The sequence below is a fragment of the Chiloscyllium plagiosum genome, unplaced genomic scaffold, assembly GCF_037043375.1.
Source record: "Chiloscyllium plagiosum isolate Xiang-an unplaced genomic scaffold, Cpla_swu_hap1 HiC_scaffold_24, whole genome shotgun sequence".
NCBI lineage: Eukaryota > Metazoa > Chordata > Chondrichthyes > Orectolobiformes > Hemiscylliidae > Chiloscyllium > Chiloscyllium plagiosum.
The window spans coordinates 55,990,939-56,010,237 of NW_028270162.1; positions in this window are offsets into that span (position 1 = coordinate 55,990,939).

Here is a 19,299-nt window from a genome sequence, read left to right on the forward strand (position 1 = left end):
ACTCCACCCTCTCCTCCCTGACTTATCACCTTCATCCCCTCCCCCACTCACCCATTGTACTCTATGCTACTCTCTCCCCACCCCCACCCTCCTCTAGCTTATCTCTCCACCCTTCAGGCTCTCTGCCTTTATTCCTGATGAAGGGCTTTTGCCCGAAACGTCAATTTTACTGCTTCTTGGATGCTGCCTGAACTGCTGTGCTCTTCCAGCACCACTGATCCAGAACCTGGTTTCCAGCATCTGCAGTCATTGTTTTTACCTCCCTGAGGAGTAACCTACACAGACACATTCCCCTACCCTATTAGTCTACATTTACCCCTGATGGATGCACCAAACCTACACATCCCTGAACACTATGGGACAATTTAGCATGGCCAATTCACCCTAACCTTCACATCCCTGAACACTATGGGTAATTTAGCATGACCAATTCACCCTAACCAGCACACCCCTGAACTCGATGGGTAATTTAGCATGGCCAAATCACCCTAACCTTCACATCCCTGAACACTATGGGGTAATTTAGCATGGCCAATTCACCCAAACCTACACACCCCTGAACACCATGGGGTAATTTAGCATGGCCAATTCACCCTAACCTACACATCCCTGAATACTATGGGGTAATTTAGCATGGCCAATTCACTCTAACCTACACATCCCTGAACACTATGGGGTAATTTAGCATGGCCAATTCACCCTAACCTTCACATCCCTGAACACTATGGGTAATTTAGCATGGCCAATTCAACCGAACATGCACATCCCTGAACACTATGGACAATTTAGCATGGCCCATTCACCCTAACCTACACATCCCTGAACACTATGGGACAATTTAGTGTGGTCAATTCACCCTAACCTTCACATCCCTGAACACTATGGGTAATTTAGCATGGCCAATTCACCCTTACCAGCACACCCCTAAACACGATGGGTAATTTAGCATGGCCAATTCACCCAACCCAACACACCCCTGAACACTATGGGGTAATTTAGCATGGCCAATTCACCCTAACCTACACATCCCTGAACACTATGTGCAATTTAGCATGGCCAATTCACCCTAACCTACACATGCCTGAACACTATGGGACAATTTAGCATGGCCAATTCAACCGAACCTGCACATCCCTGAACACTATGGACAATTTAGCATGGCCAATTCACCCTAACCTACACATCCCTGAACACTATGGGTAATTTAGCATGGCCAATTCACCCTAACCAGCACACCCCTGAACACTATGGGGTAATTTAGCATGGTCAATTTACCCTAACCGACACATCCCTGAACACTATGGTTAATTTAGCATGGCCAATTCACCCTAACCTACACATCCCTGAACACTATGGGTAATTTAGCATGGCCAATTCACCCTAACCAGCACACCCCTGAACACTATGGGTAATTTAGCATGGCCAATTCACCCTAACCAGCACACCCCTGAACACTATGGGGTAATTTAGCATGGTCAATTTACCCTAACCTACACATCCCTGAACACTATGGTTAATTTAGCATGGCCAATTCACCCTAACCAGCACACCCCTGAACACTATGGGGTAATTTAGCATGGTCAATTTACCCTAACCTACACATCCCTGAACACTATGGGTAATTTAGCATGGCCAATTCACCCTAACCTACACATCCCTGAACACTATGGGTAATTTAGCATGGCCAATTCACCCTAACCTTCACACCCCTGAACACTATGGGTAATTTAGCATGGCCAATTCACCCTAACCAGCACACCCCTGAACACTATGGGGTAATTTAGCATGGTCAATTTACCCTAACCTACACATCCCTGAACACTATGGGTAATTTAGCATGGCCAATTCACCCAACCCAACACACCCCTGAACACTATGGGGTAATTTAGCATGGCCAATTCACCCTAACCTACACATCCCTGAACACTATGTGCAATTTAGCATGGCCAATTCACCCTAACCTACACATGCCTGAACACTATGGGACAATTTAGCATGGCCAATTCACCCTAACCTACACATCCCTGAACACTATGGGTAATTTAGCATGGCCAATTCACCCTAACCTACACATCCCTGAACACTATGGGTAATTTAGCATGGCCAATTCACCCTAACCAGCACACCCCTGAACACTATGGGGTAATTTAGCATGGTCAATTTACCCTAACCGACACATCCCTGAACACTATGGTTAATTTAGCATGGCCAATTCACCCTAACCTACACATCCCTGAACACTATGGGTAATTTAGCATGGCCAATTCACCCTAACCAGCACACCCCTGAACACTATGGGTAATTTAGCATGGCCAATTCACCCTAACCAGCACACCCCTGAACACTATGGGGTAATTTAGCATGGTCAATTTACCCTAACCTACACATCCCTGAACACTATGGTTAATTTAGCATGGCCAATTCACCCTAACCAGCACACCCCTGAACACTATGGGGTAATTTAGCATGGTCAATTTACCCTAACCTACACATCCCTGAACACTATGGGTAATTTAGCATGGCCAATTCACCCTAACCTACACATCCCTGAACACTATGGGTAATTTAGCATGGCCAATTCACCCTAACCTTCACACCCCTGAACACTATGGGTAATTTAGCATGGCCAATTCACCCTAACCAGCACACCCCTGAACACTATGGGGTAATTTAGCATGGTCAATTTACCCTAACCTACACATCCCTGAACACTATGGTTAATTTAGCATGGCCAATTCACCCTAACCTACACATCCCTGAACACTATGGGTAATTTAGCATGGCCAATTCACCCTAACCAGCACACCCCTGAACACTATGGGTAATTTAGCATGGCCAATTCACCCTAACCTTCACATCCCTGAACACTATGGGTAATTTAGCATGGCCAATTCACCCTAACCTACACATCCCTGAACACTATGGGTAATTTAGCATGGCCAATTCACCCTAACCAGCACACCCCTGAACACTATGGGTAATTTAGCATGGCCAATTCACCCTAACCTTCACATCCCTGAACACTATGGGTAATTTAGCATGGCCAATTCACCCTAACCTACACATCCCTGAACACTATGGGTAATTTAGCATGGCCAATTCACCCTAACCTACACATCCCTGAACACTATGGGTAATTTAGCATGGCCAATTCACCCTAACCTTCACATCCCTGAACACTATGGGGTAATTTAGCATGGCCAATTCACCCTAACCTACACATCCCTGAACACTATGGGTAATTTAGCATGGCCAATTCACCCTAACCTACACATCCCTGAACACTATGGGGTAATTTAGCATGGCCAATTCACCCTAACCTACACACCCCTGAACACTATGGGTAATTTAGCATGGCCAATTCACCCTAACCTACACATCCCTGAACACTATGGGTAATTTAGCATGGCCAATTCACCCTAACCTACACATCCCTGAACACTATGGGGTAATTTAGCATGGCCAATTCACCCTAACCTACACATCCCTGAACACTATGGGTAATTTAGCATGGCCAATTCACCCTAACCCTCACATCCCTGAACAATGTGGGGTAATTTAGCATGGCCAATTCACCCTAACCTACACACCCCTGAACACTATGGGGTAATTTAGTATGGCCAATCCACCCTAACCTGCACATCATTGGACCGTGGGAAGAAACCGGAGCACTCAGAGGAACCCCACACAGACTCAAGGAGAATGAGCAAACTCCACACAGACTGAGAGTGGAATCAAACCTGGGCTCCTGGCCCTGAGAGGCAGCAGTGCTAACCACTGAGCCACCGTGCCATCCCATGGAACCCCTAATTAAGTGTGAGTTGGGGCTGGAATGGATAATACCTTCCAAAGGGGAAGGGATAACTACCTGAAGGGATTAATTTACAAGATTACAGGGATGAAGAAAATGCAGGGTATTCTTGTTGTGCGGTGACTGTATCCATTCCCTATTTGGTGGAGAGGCCTAAGTTGAAACCCCACCAGTTCCCAGGGTAATATCCCTGCCCAGGGAAATAGGTTCATTATTTTTTAAAGAAATACATGAGGAAAGAGCAAGGAGTGCCTTTTTTTCGTTTTTGAGCCACAAATTTGATCCATGCTCCTTATCCATCTTCAAACTTGACACCTGAAATCATTTTCCAGGAGTAAATTGAGATCTCGTGATTTTGCAGGTCAATTTCAAACCTGCTTCACCCGGGAGACATTGGTGCATTTAAATACTGCTACACCGGGGAGACATTGGTGTATTTAAATACTGCTACACCGGGGAGACATTGGTGTATTTAAATACTGCTACACCGGGGAGAGATTGGTGTATTTAAATACTGCTACACCGGGGAGACATTGGTGTATTTAAATACTGCTACACCGGGGAGACATTGGTGTATTTAAATACTGCTACACCGGGGAGACATTGGTGTATTTAAATACTGCTACACCGGGGAGACATTGGTGTATTTAAATACTGCTACACCGGGGAGAGATTGGTGTATTTAAATACTGCTACACCGGGGAGACATTGGTGTATTTAAATACTGCTACACCGGGGAGACATTGGTGTATTTAAATACTGCTACACCGGGGAGACATTGGTGTATTTAAATACTGCTACACCGGGGAGACATTGGTGTATTTAAATACTGCTACACCGGGGAGACATTGGTGTATTTAAATACTGCTACACCGGGGAGACATTGGTGTATTTAAATACTGCTACACCGGGGAGACATTGGTGTATTTAAATACTGCTACATCGGGGAGACATTGGTGTGTTTAAATACTGCTACACCGAGGAGACATTGGTGTATTTAAATACTGCTACACCGGGGAGACATTGGTGTATTTAAATAATGCTACACCGGGGAGACATTGGTGTATTTAAATACTGCTACACCGGGGAGACATTGGTGTATTTAAATGCTGCTACACCGGGGAAACATTGGTGTATTTAAATACTGCTACACCGGGGAGACATTGGTGTATTTAAATACTGCTACACCGGGGAGACATTGGTGTATTTAAATACTGCTACACCGGGGAGACATTGGTGTATTTAAATACTGCTACACCGGGGAGACATTGGTGCATTTAAATGCTGCTACACCGGGGAGACATTGGTGTATTTAAATACTGCTACACCGGGGAGACATTGGTGTATTTAAATACTGCTACACCGGGGAGACATTGGTGTATTTAAATACTGCTACACCGGGGAGACATTGGTGTATTTAAATACTGCTACACCGGGGAGACATTGGTGTATTTAAATACTGCTACAACGGGGAGACATTGGTGTATTTAAATACTACTACACCGGGGAGACATTGGTGTATTTAAATACTGCTACACCGGGGAGACATTGGTGTATTTAAATACTGCTACACCGGGGAGACATTGGTGTATTTAAATACTGCTACACCGGGGAGACATTGGTGTATTTAAATACTGCTACACCGGGGAGACATTGGTGTATTTAAATACTGCTACACCGGGGAGACATTGGTGTATTTAAATACTGCTACACCGGGGAGACATTGGTGCATTTAAATACTGCTACACCGGGGAGACATTGGTGTATTTAAATATGCTACACCGGGGAGACATTGGTGTATTTAAATACTGCTACACCGGGGAGACATTGGGGCATTTAAATACTGCTACACCTGGGAAACATTGGTGCATTTAAATACTGCTACACCGGGAAGACATTGGTGTATTTAAATATTGCTACACCGGGGAGACATTGGTGTATTTAAATACTGCTACACCGGGGAGACATTGGTGTATTTAAATACTGCTACACCGGGGAGACATTGGTGTATTTAAATACTGCTACACCGGGGAGACATTGGTGCATTTAAATACTGCTACACCGGGGAGACATTGGTGTATTTAAATACTGCTACACCGAGGAGACATTGGTGTATTTAAATACTGCTACACCGGGGAGACATTGGTGCATTTAAATACTGCTACACCGGGGAAACATTGGTGTATTTAAATACTGCTACACCGGGGAGACATTGGTGCATTTAAATACTGCTACACCGGGGAAACATTGGTGTATTTAAATACTGCTACACCGGGGAGACATTGGGGCATTTAAATACTGCTACACCGGGGAGACATTGGTGCATTTAAATACTGCTACACCGGGGAGACATTGGTGCATTTAAATACTGCTACACCGGGGAGACATTGGGGCATTTAAATACTGCTACACCGGGGAGACATTGGTGCATTTAAATACTGCTACACCGGGGAGACATTGGTGTATTTAAATACTGCTACACCGGGGAGACATTGGTGCATTTAAATACTGCTACACCGGGGAGACATTGGTGCATTTAAATACTGCTACACCGGGGAAACATTGGTGTATTTAAATACTGCTACACCGGGGAGACATTGGGGCATTTAAATACTGCTACACCGGGGAGACATTGGTGCATTTAAATACTGCTACACCGGGGAGACATTGGTGTATTTAAATACTGCTACACCGGGGAAACATTGGTGTATTTAAATATGCTACACCGGGGAGACATTGGTGCATTTAAATATGCTACACCGGGGAGACATTGGTGTATTTAAATACTGCTACACCGGGGAGAGATTGGTGTATTTAAATACTGCTACAGCGGGGAGACATTGGTGCATTTAAATACTGCTACACCGGGGAGACATTGGTGCATTTAAATACTGCTACACCGGGGAGACATTGGGGCATTTAAATACTGCTACACCGGGGAGACATTGGTGCATTTAAATACTGCTACACCGGGGAGACATTGGTGTATTTAAATACTGCTACACCGGGGAGACATTGGTGTATTTAAATACTGCTACACCGGGGAGAGATTGGTGTATTTAAATACTGCTACAGCGGGGAGACATTGGTGTATTTAAATACTGCTACACCGGGGAGACATTGGTGTATTTAAATACTGCTACACCGGGGAGAGATTGGTGTATTTAAATACTGCTCCACCGGGGAGACATTGGTGTATTTAAATACTGCTACAGCGGGGAGACATTGGTGTATTTAAATACTGCTACACCGGGGAGACATTGGTGTATTTAAATACTGCTACAGCGGGGAGACATTGGTGTATTTAAATACTGCTACACCGGGGAGACATTGGTGTATTTAAATACTGCTACACCGGGGAGACATTGGTGTATTTAAATACTGCTACACCGGGGAGACATTGGTGTATTTAAATACTGCTACACCGAGGAGACATTGGTGTATTTAAATACTGCTACACCGGGGAGACATTGGTGTATTTAAATACTGCTACACCGAGGAGACATTGGTGTATTTAAATACTGCTACACCGGGGAGACATTGGTACATTTAAATACTGCTACACCGGGGAGACATTGGTGTATTTAAATACTGCGACACCGGGGAGACATTGGTGCATTTAAATACTGCTACACCGGGGAGACATTGGTGTATTTAAATACTGCTACACCGGGGAGACATTGGTGTATTTAAATACTGCTACACCGGGGAGACATTGGAGCATTTAAATACTGCTACACCGGGGAGACATTGGTGCATTTAAATACTGCTACACCGGGGAGACATTGGTGTATTTAAATACTGCTACACCGGGGAGACATTGGTGCATTTAAATACTGCTACACCGGGGAGACATTGATGCATTTAAATACTGCTACACCGGGGAGACATTGGTGCATTTAAATACTGCTACACCGGGGAGACATTGGTGTATTTAAATACTGCTACACCGGGGAGACATTGGTGCATTTAAATACTGCTACACCGGGGAGACATTGGTGCATTTAAATACTGCTACACCGGGGAGACATTGGTGTATTTAAATACTGCTACACCGGGGAGACATTGATGCATTTAAATACTGCTACACCGGGGAGACATTGGTGCATTTAAATACTGCTACACCGGGGAGACATTGGTGTATTTAAATACTGCTACACCGGGGAGACATTGGTGCATTTAAATACTGCTACACCGGGGAGACATTGGTGTATTTAAATACTGCTACACCGGGGAGACATTGGTGCATTTAAATACTGCTACACCGGGGAGACATTGGTGCATTTAAATACTGCTACACCGAGGAGACATTGGTGTATTTAAATACTGCTACACCGGGGAGACATTGGTACATTTAAATACTGCTACATCGGGGAGACATTGGTGTATTTAAATACTGCTACACCGAGGAGACATTGGTGTATTTAAGTACTGCTACATCGGGGAGACATTGGTGTATTTAAATACTGCTACATCGGGGAGACATTGGTGTATTTAAATACTGCTACACCGGGGAGACATTGGTGTATTTAAATACTGCTACATCGGGGAGATATTGGTGTATTTAAATACTGCTACACCGGGGAGACATTGGTACATTTAAATACTGCTACATCGGGGAGACATTGGTGTATTTAAATACTGCTACATCGGGGAGACATTGGTGCATTTAAATACTGCTACACCGGGGAGACATTGGTGCATTTAAATACTGCTACACCGGGGAGAGATTGGTGTATTTAAATACTGCTACACCGGGGAGACATTGGTGTATTTAAATACTGCTACACCGGGGAGACATTGGAGCATTTAAATACTGCTACACCGGGGAGACATTGGTGCATTTAAATACTGCTACACCGGGGAGACATTGGTGTATTTAAATACTGCTACACCGGGGAGACATTGGTGTATTTAAATACTGCTACACCGGGGAGAGATTGGTGTATTTAAATACTGCTACAGCGGGGAGACATTGGTGTATTTAAATACTGCTACACCGGGGAGACATTGGTGTATTTAAATACTGCTACACCGGGGAGAGATTGGTGTATTTAAATACTGCTCCACCGGGGAGACATTGGTGTATTTAAATACTGCTACAGCGGGGAGACATTGGTGTATTTAAATACTGCTACACCGGGGAGACATTGGTGTATTTAAATACTGCTACACCGGGGAGAGATTGGTGTATTTAAATACTGCTCCACCGGGGAGACATTGGTGTATTTAAATACTGCTACACCGAGGAGACATTGGTGTATTTAAATACTGCTACACCGGGGAGACATTGGTGTATTTAAATACTGCTACAGCGGGGAGACATTGGTGTATTTAAATACTGCTACATCGGGGAGACATTGGTGCATTTAAATACTGCTACACCGGGGAGACATTGGTGTATTTAAATACTGCTACACCGGGGAGACATTGGTGCATTTAAATACTGCTACAGCGGGGAGACATTGGTGTATTTAAATACTGCTACACCGGGGAGACATTGGTGTATTTAAATACTGCTACACCGGGGAGACATTGGTGCATTTAAATACTGCTACAGCGGGGAGACATTGGTGTATTTAAATACTGCTACACCGGGGAGACATTGGTGTATTTAAATACTGCTACACCGAGGGAGACATTGGTACATTTAAATACTGCTACATCGGGGAGACATTGGTGTATTTAAATACTGCTACACCGGGGAGACATTGGTGCATTTAAATACTGCTACACCGGGGAAACATTGGTGCATTTAAATTCTTCTGCACCGCGGAGATATTCGTGTATTTAAATACTGCTACACCGGGGAGACATTGGTGCATTTAAATACTGCTACACCGGGGAAACATTGGTGCATTTAAATTCTTCTGCACCGCGGAGATATTCGTGTATTTAAATACTGCTACATCGGGGAGACATTGGTGTATTTAAATACTGCTACACCGGGGAGACATTGGTGCATTTAAATACTGCTACGCCGGGAAGACATTGGTGCATTTAAATACTGCTACGCCGGGAAGACATGGGTGCATTTAAATACTGCTACGCCGGGAAGACATGGGTGCATTTAAATACTGCTACACCGCCAGACATTGGTGCATTTAAATACTGCTACAATGGGGATACATTGGTGCATTTAAATACTGCTACACTGGGGAGACATTGGTTCATTTAAATACTGCTACAATGGGGAGACATTGATGTATTTAAATACTGCTACACCGGGGAGACATTGGTGCATTTAAATACTGCTACACCGGGGAGACATTGGTGCATTTAAATACTGCTACACCGGGGAGACATTGGTGCATTTAAATACTGCTACACCGGCGAGACATTGGTGCATTTAAATACTGCTACACCGGGGAGACATTGGTGTATTTAAATAATGCTACTCTGGGGAGACATTGGTGCATTTAAATACTGCTACACCGGGGAGATATTGGTGCATTTAAATACTGCTACACCGGGGAGACATTGGTGCATTTAAATACTGCTACACCGGGGAGACATTGGTGCATTTAAATACTGCTACATCGGGGAGACATTGGTGCATTTAAATACTGCTACACCGGGGAGACATTGGTGCATTTAAATACTGCTACACCGGGGAGACATTGGTGCTTTTTAATACTGCTACATCGGGGAGACATTGGTGTATTTAAATACTGCTACACCGGGGAGACATTGGTGTATTTAAATACTGCTACACCTGGGAAACATTGGTGCATTTAAATACTGCTCCATCGGGGAGACATTGGTGCATTTAAATACTGCTACATCGGGGAGACATTGGTGCATTTAAATACTGCTACACCGGGGAGACATTGGTGTATTTAAATACTGCTACACCTGGGAAACATTGGTGCATTTAAGTACTGCTGCACCGGGGAGACATTGGTGTATTTAAATACTGCGACGCTGGGGAGACTTTGGATTATTTAAATACTGCGACACTGGGGGGATATTGGTGCATTTCAATACTGCTACACCGGGCAGATATTGGTGTATTCAAATGTTGCTACACTGGGGAAACACTGGTGCATTTAAGTACTGCTACACTGGGGAGATATTGGTGTATTTAAATACCGCTACACCAGGGAGACATTGGTGTATTTAAATACTGCTACACCGGGGAGACATTGGCGCATTTAAATACTGCCACACCGGGGAGACATTGGTGTATTTAAATACCGCTACACCGGGGAGACATTGGTGCATTTAAATACTGCTACACCGGTGAAACATTGGTGCATTTAAATACTGCTACATCGGGGAGAAATTGGTGCATTTAAATACTGCTACACCGGGGAGACATTGGTGTATTTAAATACTGCTACGCCGGGGAGACTTTGGTGTATTTAAATACTGCTACACCGGGGAGACATTGGTGCATTTAAATACTGCTACACCGGTGAAACATTGGTGCATTTAAATACTGCTACATCGGGGAGAAATTGGTGCATTTAAATACTGCTACACCGGGGAGACATTGGTGTATTTAAATACTGCTACGCCGGGGAGACTTTGGTGTATTTAAATACTGCTACACCTGGGAAACATTGGTGCATTTAAGTACTGCTACACTGGGGAGATATTGGTGTATTTAAATAATGTTACATTGGGGAGAAATTGGTGTATTTAAATACTGCTACACCGGGGAGACATTGGTGCATTTAAATACTGCTACATGGGGGAGACATTGATGTATTTAAATACTGCTACACCGGGGAGACATTGGTGCATTTAAGTACTGCTACACCGGGGAGATATTGGTGTATTTAAATACTGCTACACCGGGGAGACATTGGTGCATTTAAGTACTGCTGCACCGGGGAGACATTGGTGCATTAAAGTACTGCGACACCGGGGAGACATTGGTGCATTTAAATACTGCTACACCGGGGAAACATTGGTGCATTTAAATACTGCTACACCGGGGAGACATTGGTTCATTTAAATACTGCTACAATGGGGAGACATTGATGTATTTAAATACTGCTACACCGGGGAGACATTGGTGCATTTAAATACTGCTACACCGGCGAGACATTGGTGCATTTAAATACTGCTACACCGGGGAGAAATTGGTGTATTTAAATAATGCTACTCTGGGGAGACATTGGTGTATTTAAATACTGCTACACCGGGGAGATATTGGTGTATTTAAATACTGCTACACCGGCGAGACATTGGTGCATTTAAATACTGCTACACCGGGGAGACATTGGTGCATTTAAATACTGCTACACCGGGGAGACATTGGTGTATTTAAATACTGCTACACCGGGGAGATATTGGTGTATTTAAATACTGCTACACCGGCGAGACATTGGTGCATTTAAATACTGCTACACCGGTGAAACATTGGTGCATTTAAATACTGCTACACCGGGGAGACATTGGTGTATTTAAATACTGCTACGCCGGGGAGACTTTGGTGTATTTAAATACTGCCACACCTGGGAAACATTGGTGCATTTAAGTACTGCTACACTGGGGAGATATTGGTGCATTTAAATAATGTTACATTGGGGAGAAATTGGTGTATTTAAATACTGCTACACCGGGGAGACATTGGTGCATTTAAATACTGCTACATGGGGGAGACATTGATGTATTTAAATACTGCTACACCGGGGAGACATTGCTGCATTTAAGTACTGCTACACCGGGGAGACATTGCTGCATTTAAGTACTGCTGCACCGGGGAGATATTGGTGCATTTAAATACTGCTACACCGGGGAGACATTGGTGTATTTAAGTACTGCTGCACCGGGGAGACATTGGTGCATTAAAGTACTGCTACACCGGGGAGACATTGGTGCATTTAAATACTGCTACACCGGGGAAACATTGGTGCATTTAAATACTGCTACACCGGGGAGACACTGGTGTATTTAAATACTGCTACACCGGGAAGACATTGGTTCATTTAAATACTGCTACAATGGGGAGACATTGATGTATTTAAATACTGCTACACCGCCAGACATTGGTGTATTTAAATACTGCTACACCGGGGAGACATTGGTGCATTTAAATACTGCTACACCGGGGAGACATTGGTGCATTTAAATACTGCTACACCGGGGAGACATTGCTGCATTTAAATAATGCTACTCTGGGGAGACATTGGTGCATTTAAATACTGCTACACAGGGGAGACATTGGTGCATTTAAATAATGCTACTCTGGGGAGACATTGGTGTATTTAAATACTGGTACACTGGCGAGACATTGGTGCATTTAAATACTGCTACACCGGGGAAAAAGTGGTGCATTTAAATACTGCTACACAGGGGAGAAATTGGTGTATTTAAATACTGGTACACCGGGGAGACATTGGTGTATTTAAATACTGCTACACCGGGGAGACATTGTTGTATTTAAATACTGCTACACCAGGGAGACATTGGTGTATTTAAATGCTGCTACACCGGGAAACATTGGTGCATTTAAATACTGCTACACCGGGGAGATATTGATGCATTTAAATACCGCTACACCGGGGAGACAATGGGGCATTTAAATACTGATACACCGGGGAGATATTGGTGCATTTAAATACTGCTACACCGGGGAGACACTGGTGCATTTAAATACTGCTACATCGGGGAGACATTGGTGTATTTAAATACTGCTACACAGGGGAGACATTGGTTCATTTAAAAACTGCTACACCGGGGAGACATTGGTACATTTAAATACTGCTACACCGGGGAGACATTGGTGCATTTAAATACTGCTACACCGGGGAGACATTGGTGTATTTAAATACTGCTACATCGGGGAGACATTGGTGCATTTAAATACTGCTACACCGGGGAGACATTGGTGTATTTAAATACTGCTACACCGGGGAGACATTGGTGCATTTAAATACTGCTACACCGGGGAGACATTGGTGTATTTAAATACTGCTACATCGGGGAGACATTGGTGCATTTAAATACTGCTACACCGGGGAGACATTGGTGCATTTAAATACTGCTACATCGGGGAGACATTGGTGTATTTAAATACTGCTACACCGGGGAGACATTGGTGCATTTAAATACTGCTACATCGGGGAGACATTGGTGCATTTAAATACTGCTACACAGGGGAGACATTGGTGTATTTAAATACTCCTACACCGGGGAGACATTGGTGTATTTAAATACTGCTACACCGGGGAGACATTGGTGCATTTAAATACTGCTACACCGGGGAGACATTGGTGCATTAAAAGACTGCTACACCGGGGAGACATTGGTGCATTTAAATACTGCTCCATCGGGGAGACATTGGTGTATTTAAATACTGCTACACCGGGGAGACATTGGTGTATTTAAATACTGCTACACCTGGGAAACATTGGTGCATTTAAATACTGCTCCATCGGGGAGACATTGGTGCATTTAAATACTGCTACATCGGGGAGACATTGGTGCATTTAAATACTGCTACACCGGGGAGACATTGGTGGATTTAAATACTGCTACACCTGGGAAACATTGGTGCATTTAAGTACTGCTGCACCGGGGAGACATTGGTGTATTTAAATGCTGCGACGCTGGGGAGACTTTGGATTATTTAAATACTGCGACACTGGGGGGATATTGGTGCATTTCAATACTGCTACACCGGGCAGATATTGGTGTATTTAAATGTTGCTACACTGGGGAAACACTGGTGCATTTAAGTACTGCTACACTGGGGAGATATTGGTGTATTTAAATACCGCTACACCGGGGAGACATTGGTGTATTTAAATACTGCTACACCGGGGAGACATTGGCGCATTTAAATACTGCTACACCGGGGAGACATTGGTGTATTTAAATACCGCTACACCGGGGAGACATTGGTGCATTTAAATACTGCTACACCGGTGAAACATTGGTGCATTTAAATACTGCTACACCGGGGAGACATTGGTGTATTTAAATACTGCTACACCGGGGAGGCATTGCTGCATTTAAATACTGCTACACCGGTGAAACATTGGTGCATTTAAATACTGCTACATCGGGGAGACATTGGTGCATTTAAATACTGCTACACCGGGGAGACATTGGTGTATTTAAATACTGCTACGCCGGGGAGACTTTGGTGTATTTAAATACTGCTACACCTGGGAAACATTGGTGCATTTAAGTACTGCTACACTGGGGAGATATTGGTGTATTTAAATAATGTTACATTGGGGAGAAATTGGTGTATTTAAATACTGCTACACCGGGGAGACATTGGTGCATTTAAATACTGCTACATGGGGGAGACATTGATGTATTTAAATACTGCTACACCGGGGAGACATTGGTGCATTTAAGTACTGCTACACCGGGGAGATATTGGTGTATTTAAATACTGCTACACCGGGGAGACATTGGTGCATTTAAGTACTGCTGCACCGGGGAGACATTGGTGCATTAAAGTACTGCGACACCGGGGAGACATTGGTGCATTTAAATACTGCTACACCGCCAGACATTGGTGCATTTAAATACTGCTACACCGGGGAGACATTGGTGCATTTAAATACTGCTACACTGGGGAGACATTGGTTCATTTAAATACTGCTACAATGGGGAGACATTGATGTATTTAAATACTGCTACACCGGGGAGACATTGGTGCATTTAAATACTGCTACACCGGGGAGACATTGGTGCATTTAAATACTGCTACACCGGGGAGACATTGGTGTATTTAAATAATGCTACTCTGGGGAGACATTGGTGCATTTAAATACTGCTACACCGGGGAGATATTGGTGTATTTAAATACTGCTACACCGGGGAGACATTGGTGCATTTAAATACTGCTACACCGGGGAGACATTGGTGCATTTAAATACTGCTACACCGGGGAGACATTGGTGTATTTAAATACTGCTACACCGGGGAGATATTGGTGTATTTAAATACTGCTACACCGGCGAGACATTGGTGCATTTAAATACTGCTACACCGGGGAGACATTGGTGCATTTAAATAATGCTACTCTGGGGAGACATTGGTGCATTTAAATACTGCTACACCGGGGAGACATTGGTGCATTTAAATACTGCTACTCTGGGGAGACATTGGTGCATTTAAATACTGCTACACCGGGGAGACATTGGTGCATTTAAATAATGCTACTCTGGGGAGACATTGGTGCATTTAAATACTGCTACACCGGGGAGACATTGGTGCATTTAAATACTGCTACACCGGGGAGACATTGGTGTATTTAAATACTGCTATACCAGGGAGACATTGGTGCATTTAAATACTGCTACACCGGCGAGACATTGGTGCATTTAAATACTGCTACACCGGGGAGACATTGGTGCATTTAAATAATGCGACTCTGGGGAGACATTGGTGCATTTAAATACTGCTACACCGGGGAGACATTGGTGCATTTAAATAATGCTACTCTGCCGAGACATTGGTGCATTTAAATACTGCTACACCGGGGAAAAAGTGGTGCATTTAAATACTGCTACACAGGGGAGAAATTGGTGTATTTAAATACTGGTACACCGGGGAGACATTGGTGTATTTAAATACTGCTACACCGGGGAGACATTGTTGTATTTAAATACTGCTACACCAGGGAGACATTGGTGTATTTAAATGCTGCTACACCGGGAAACATTGGTGCTTTTAAATACTGCTACACCGGGGAGACATTGGTGCATTTAAATACTGCTACACCGGGGAGACATTGGTGCATTTAAATACTGCTACACCGGGGAGACATTGTTGTATTTAAATACGGCTACACCGGGGAGACATTGGTGTATTTAAACTCTGCTACACCGGGAGACATTGGTGTATTTAAATACTGCTACACCGGGGAGACATTGGTGCATTTAAATACTGCTACACTGGGGAGATATTGGTGTATTTAAATACTGCTACACCGGGGAGACATTGGTGCATTTAAATACTGCTACAGCGGGCAGACATTGGTGTATTTAAATACTGCCTCCCTGGGGAGACATTGGTGCATTTAAATACTGCTACACTGGGGAGATATTGGTGCATTTAAATGCTGCTACACCGGGGAGACATTGGTGTATTTAAATACTGCTACACCGGGGAAACATTGGTGTATTTAAATACTGCTACACTGGGGAGATATTGGTGCACTTAAATGCTGCTACACCGGGGAGACATTAGTGCATTTAAATACTGCTACACCGGGAAGACATTGGTGTTTTTAAATACTGCTACACTGGGGAGATATTGGTGCATTTAAATGCTGCTACACCGGGGAAACATTGGTGCGTTTAAGAACTGCTGCAGCGGGCAGACATTGGAGTATTTAAATACTGCTACACCGGGAAGACATTGGTGTTTTTAAATACTGCGACACTGGGGAGATATTGGTGCATTTAAATACTGCTACACTGGGGAGATATTGGTGCATTTAAATGCTGCTACACCGGGGAGACATTGGTGAATTTAAATACTGCTACACTGCGGAAACATTAGTGTATTTAAATACTGCTACACTGGGGAGATATTGGTGCATTTAAATACTGCTACACTGGGGAGACATTGGTGTATTTAAATGCTACTACACCGGGGAGACATTGGTGTATTTAAATACTGCTACACCGGGGAGACATTGGTGTATTTAAATACTGCTACACTGGGGAGACATTGATGCATTTAAATACTGCTACACTGGGGAGACATTGGTGTATTTAAATACTGCTGCACCGGGGAGACATTGGTGCATTTAAATACTGCTACACCGGGGAGACATTGGTGTATTTAAATACTGCTACACTGCGGAAACATTAGTGTATTTAAATACTGCTACACTGGGGAGATATTGGTGCATTTAAATACTGCTACACTGGGGAGACATTGGTGTATTTAAATGCTACTACACCGGGGAGACATTGGTGTATTTAAATACTGCTACACCGGGGAGACATTGGTGTATTTAAATACTGCTACACTGGGGAGACATTGATGCATTTAAATACTGCTACACCGGGGAGACATTGGTGCATTTAAATACTGCTACACCGGGGAGATATTGGTGCATTTAAGTACTGCTGCACCGGGGAGACATTGGGGCATTTAAATACTGCTACACCGGGGAGACATTGGTGCATTTAAGTACTGCTGCACCGGGGAGACATTGGTGCATTTAAATACTGCTACACCGGGGAGACATTGACGCATTTAAATACTGCTACACCGGGGAGACATTGGTGCATTTAAATACTGCTACACCGGGGAGACATTGACGCATTTAAATACTGCTACACCGGGGAGACATTGGTGCATTTAAATACTGCTACACCGGGGAGACATTGATGCATTTAAATACTGCTACACCTGGGAGACATTGATGCATTTAAATACTGCTACACCGGGGAGACATTGGTGCATTTAAGTACTGCTGCACCGGGGAGACATTGGTGCATTAAAGTACTGCGACACCGGGGAGACATTGGTGCATTTAAATACTGCTACACCGCCAGACATTGGTGCATTTAAATACTGCTACACCGGGGAGACATTGGTGCATTTAAATACTGCTACACTGGGGAGACATTGGTTCATTTAAATACTGCTACAATGGGGAGACATTGATGTATTTAAATACTGCTACACCGGGGAGACATTGGTGCATTTAAATACTGCTACACCGTGGAGACATTGGTGCATTTAAATACTGCTACACCGGCGAGACATTGGTGCATTTAAATACTGCTACACCGGGGAGACATTGGTGTATTTAAATAATGCTACTCTGGGGAGACATTGGTGCATTTAAATACTGCTACACCGGGGAGATATTGGTGTATTTAAATACTGCTACACCGGGGAGACATTGGTGCATTTAAATACTGCTACACCGGGGAGACATTGGTGCATTTAAATACTGCTACACCGGGGAGACATTGGTGTATTTAAATACTGCTACACCGGGGAGATATTGGTGTATTTAAATACTGCTACACCGGCGAGACATTGGTGCATTTGAATACTGCTACACCGGGGAGACATTGGTGCATTTAAATAATGCTACTCTGGGGAGACATTGGTGCATTTAAATACTGCTACACCGGGGAGACATTGGTGCATTTAAATACTGCTACTCTGGGGAGACATTGGTGCATTTAAATACTGCTACACCGGGGAGACATTGGTGCATTTAAATAATGCTACTCTGGGGAGACATTGGTGCATTTAAATACTGCTACACCGGGGAGACATTGGTGCATTTAAATACTGCTACACCGGGGAGACATTGGTGTATTTAAATACTGCTATACCAGGGAGACATTGGTGCATTTAAATACTGCTACACCGGCGAGACATTGGTGCATTTAAATACTGCTACACCGGGGAGACATTGGTGCATTTAAATAATGCGACTCTGGGGAGACATTGGTGCATTTAAATACTGCTACACCGGGGAGACATTGGTGCATTTAAATAATGCTACTCTGCCGAGACATTGGTGCATTTAAATACTG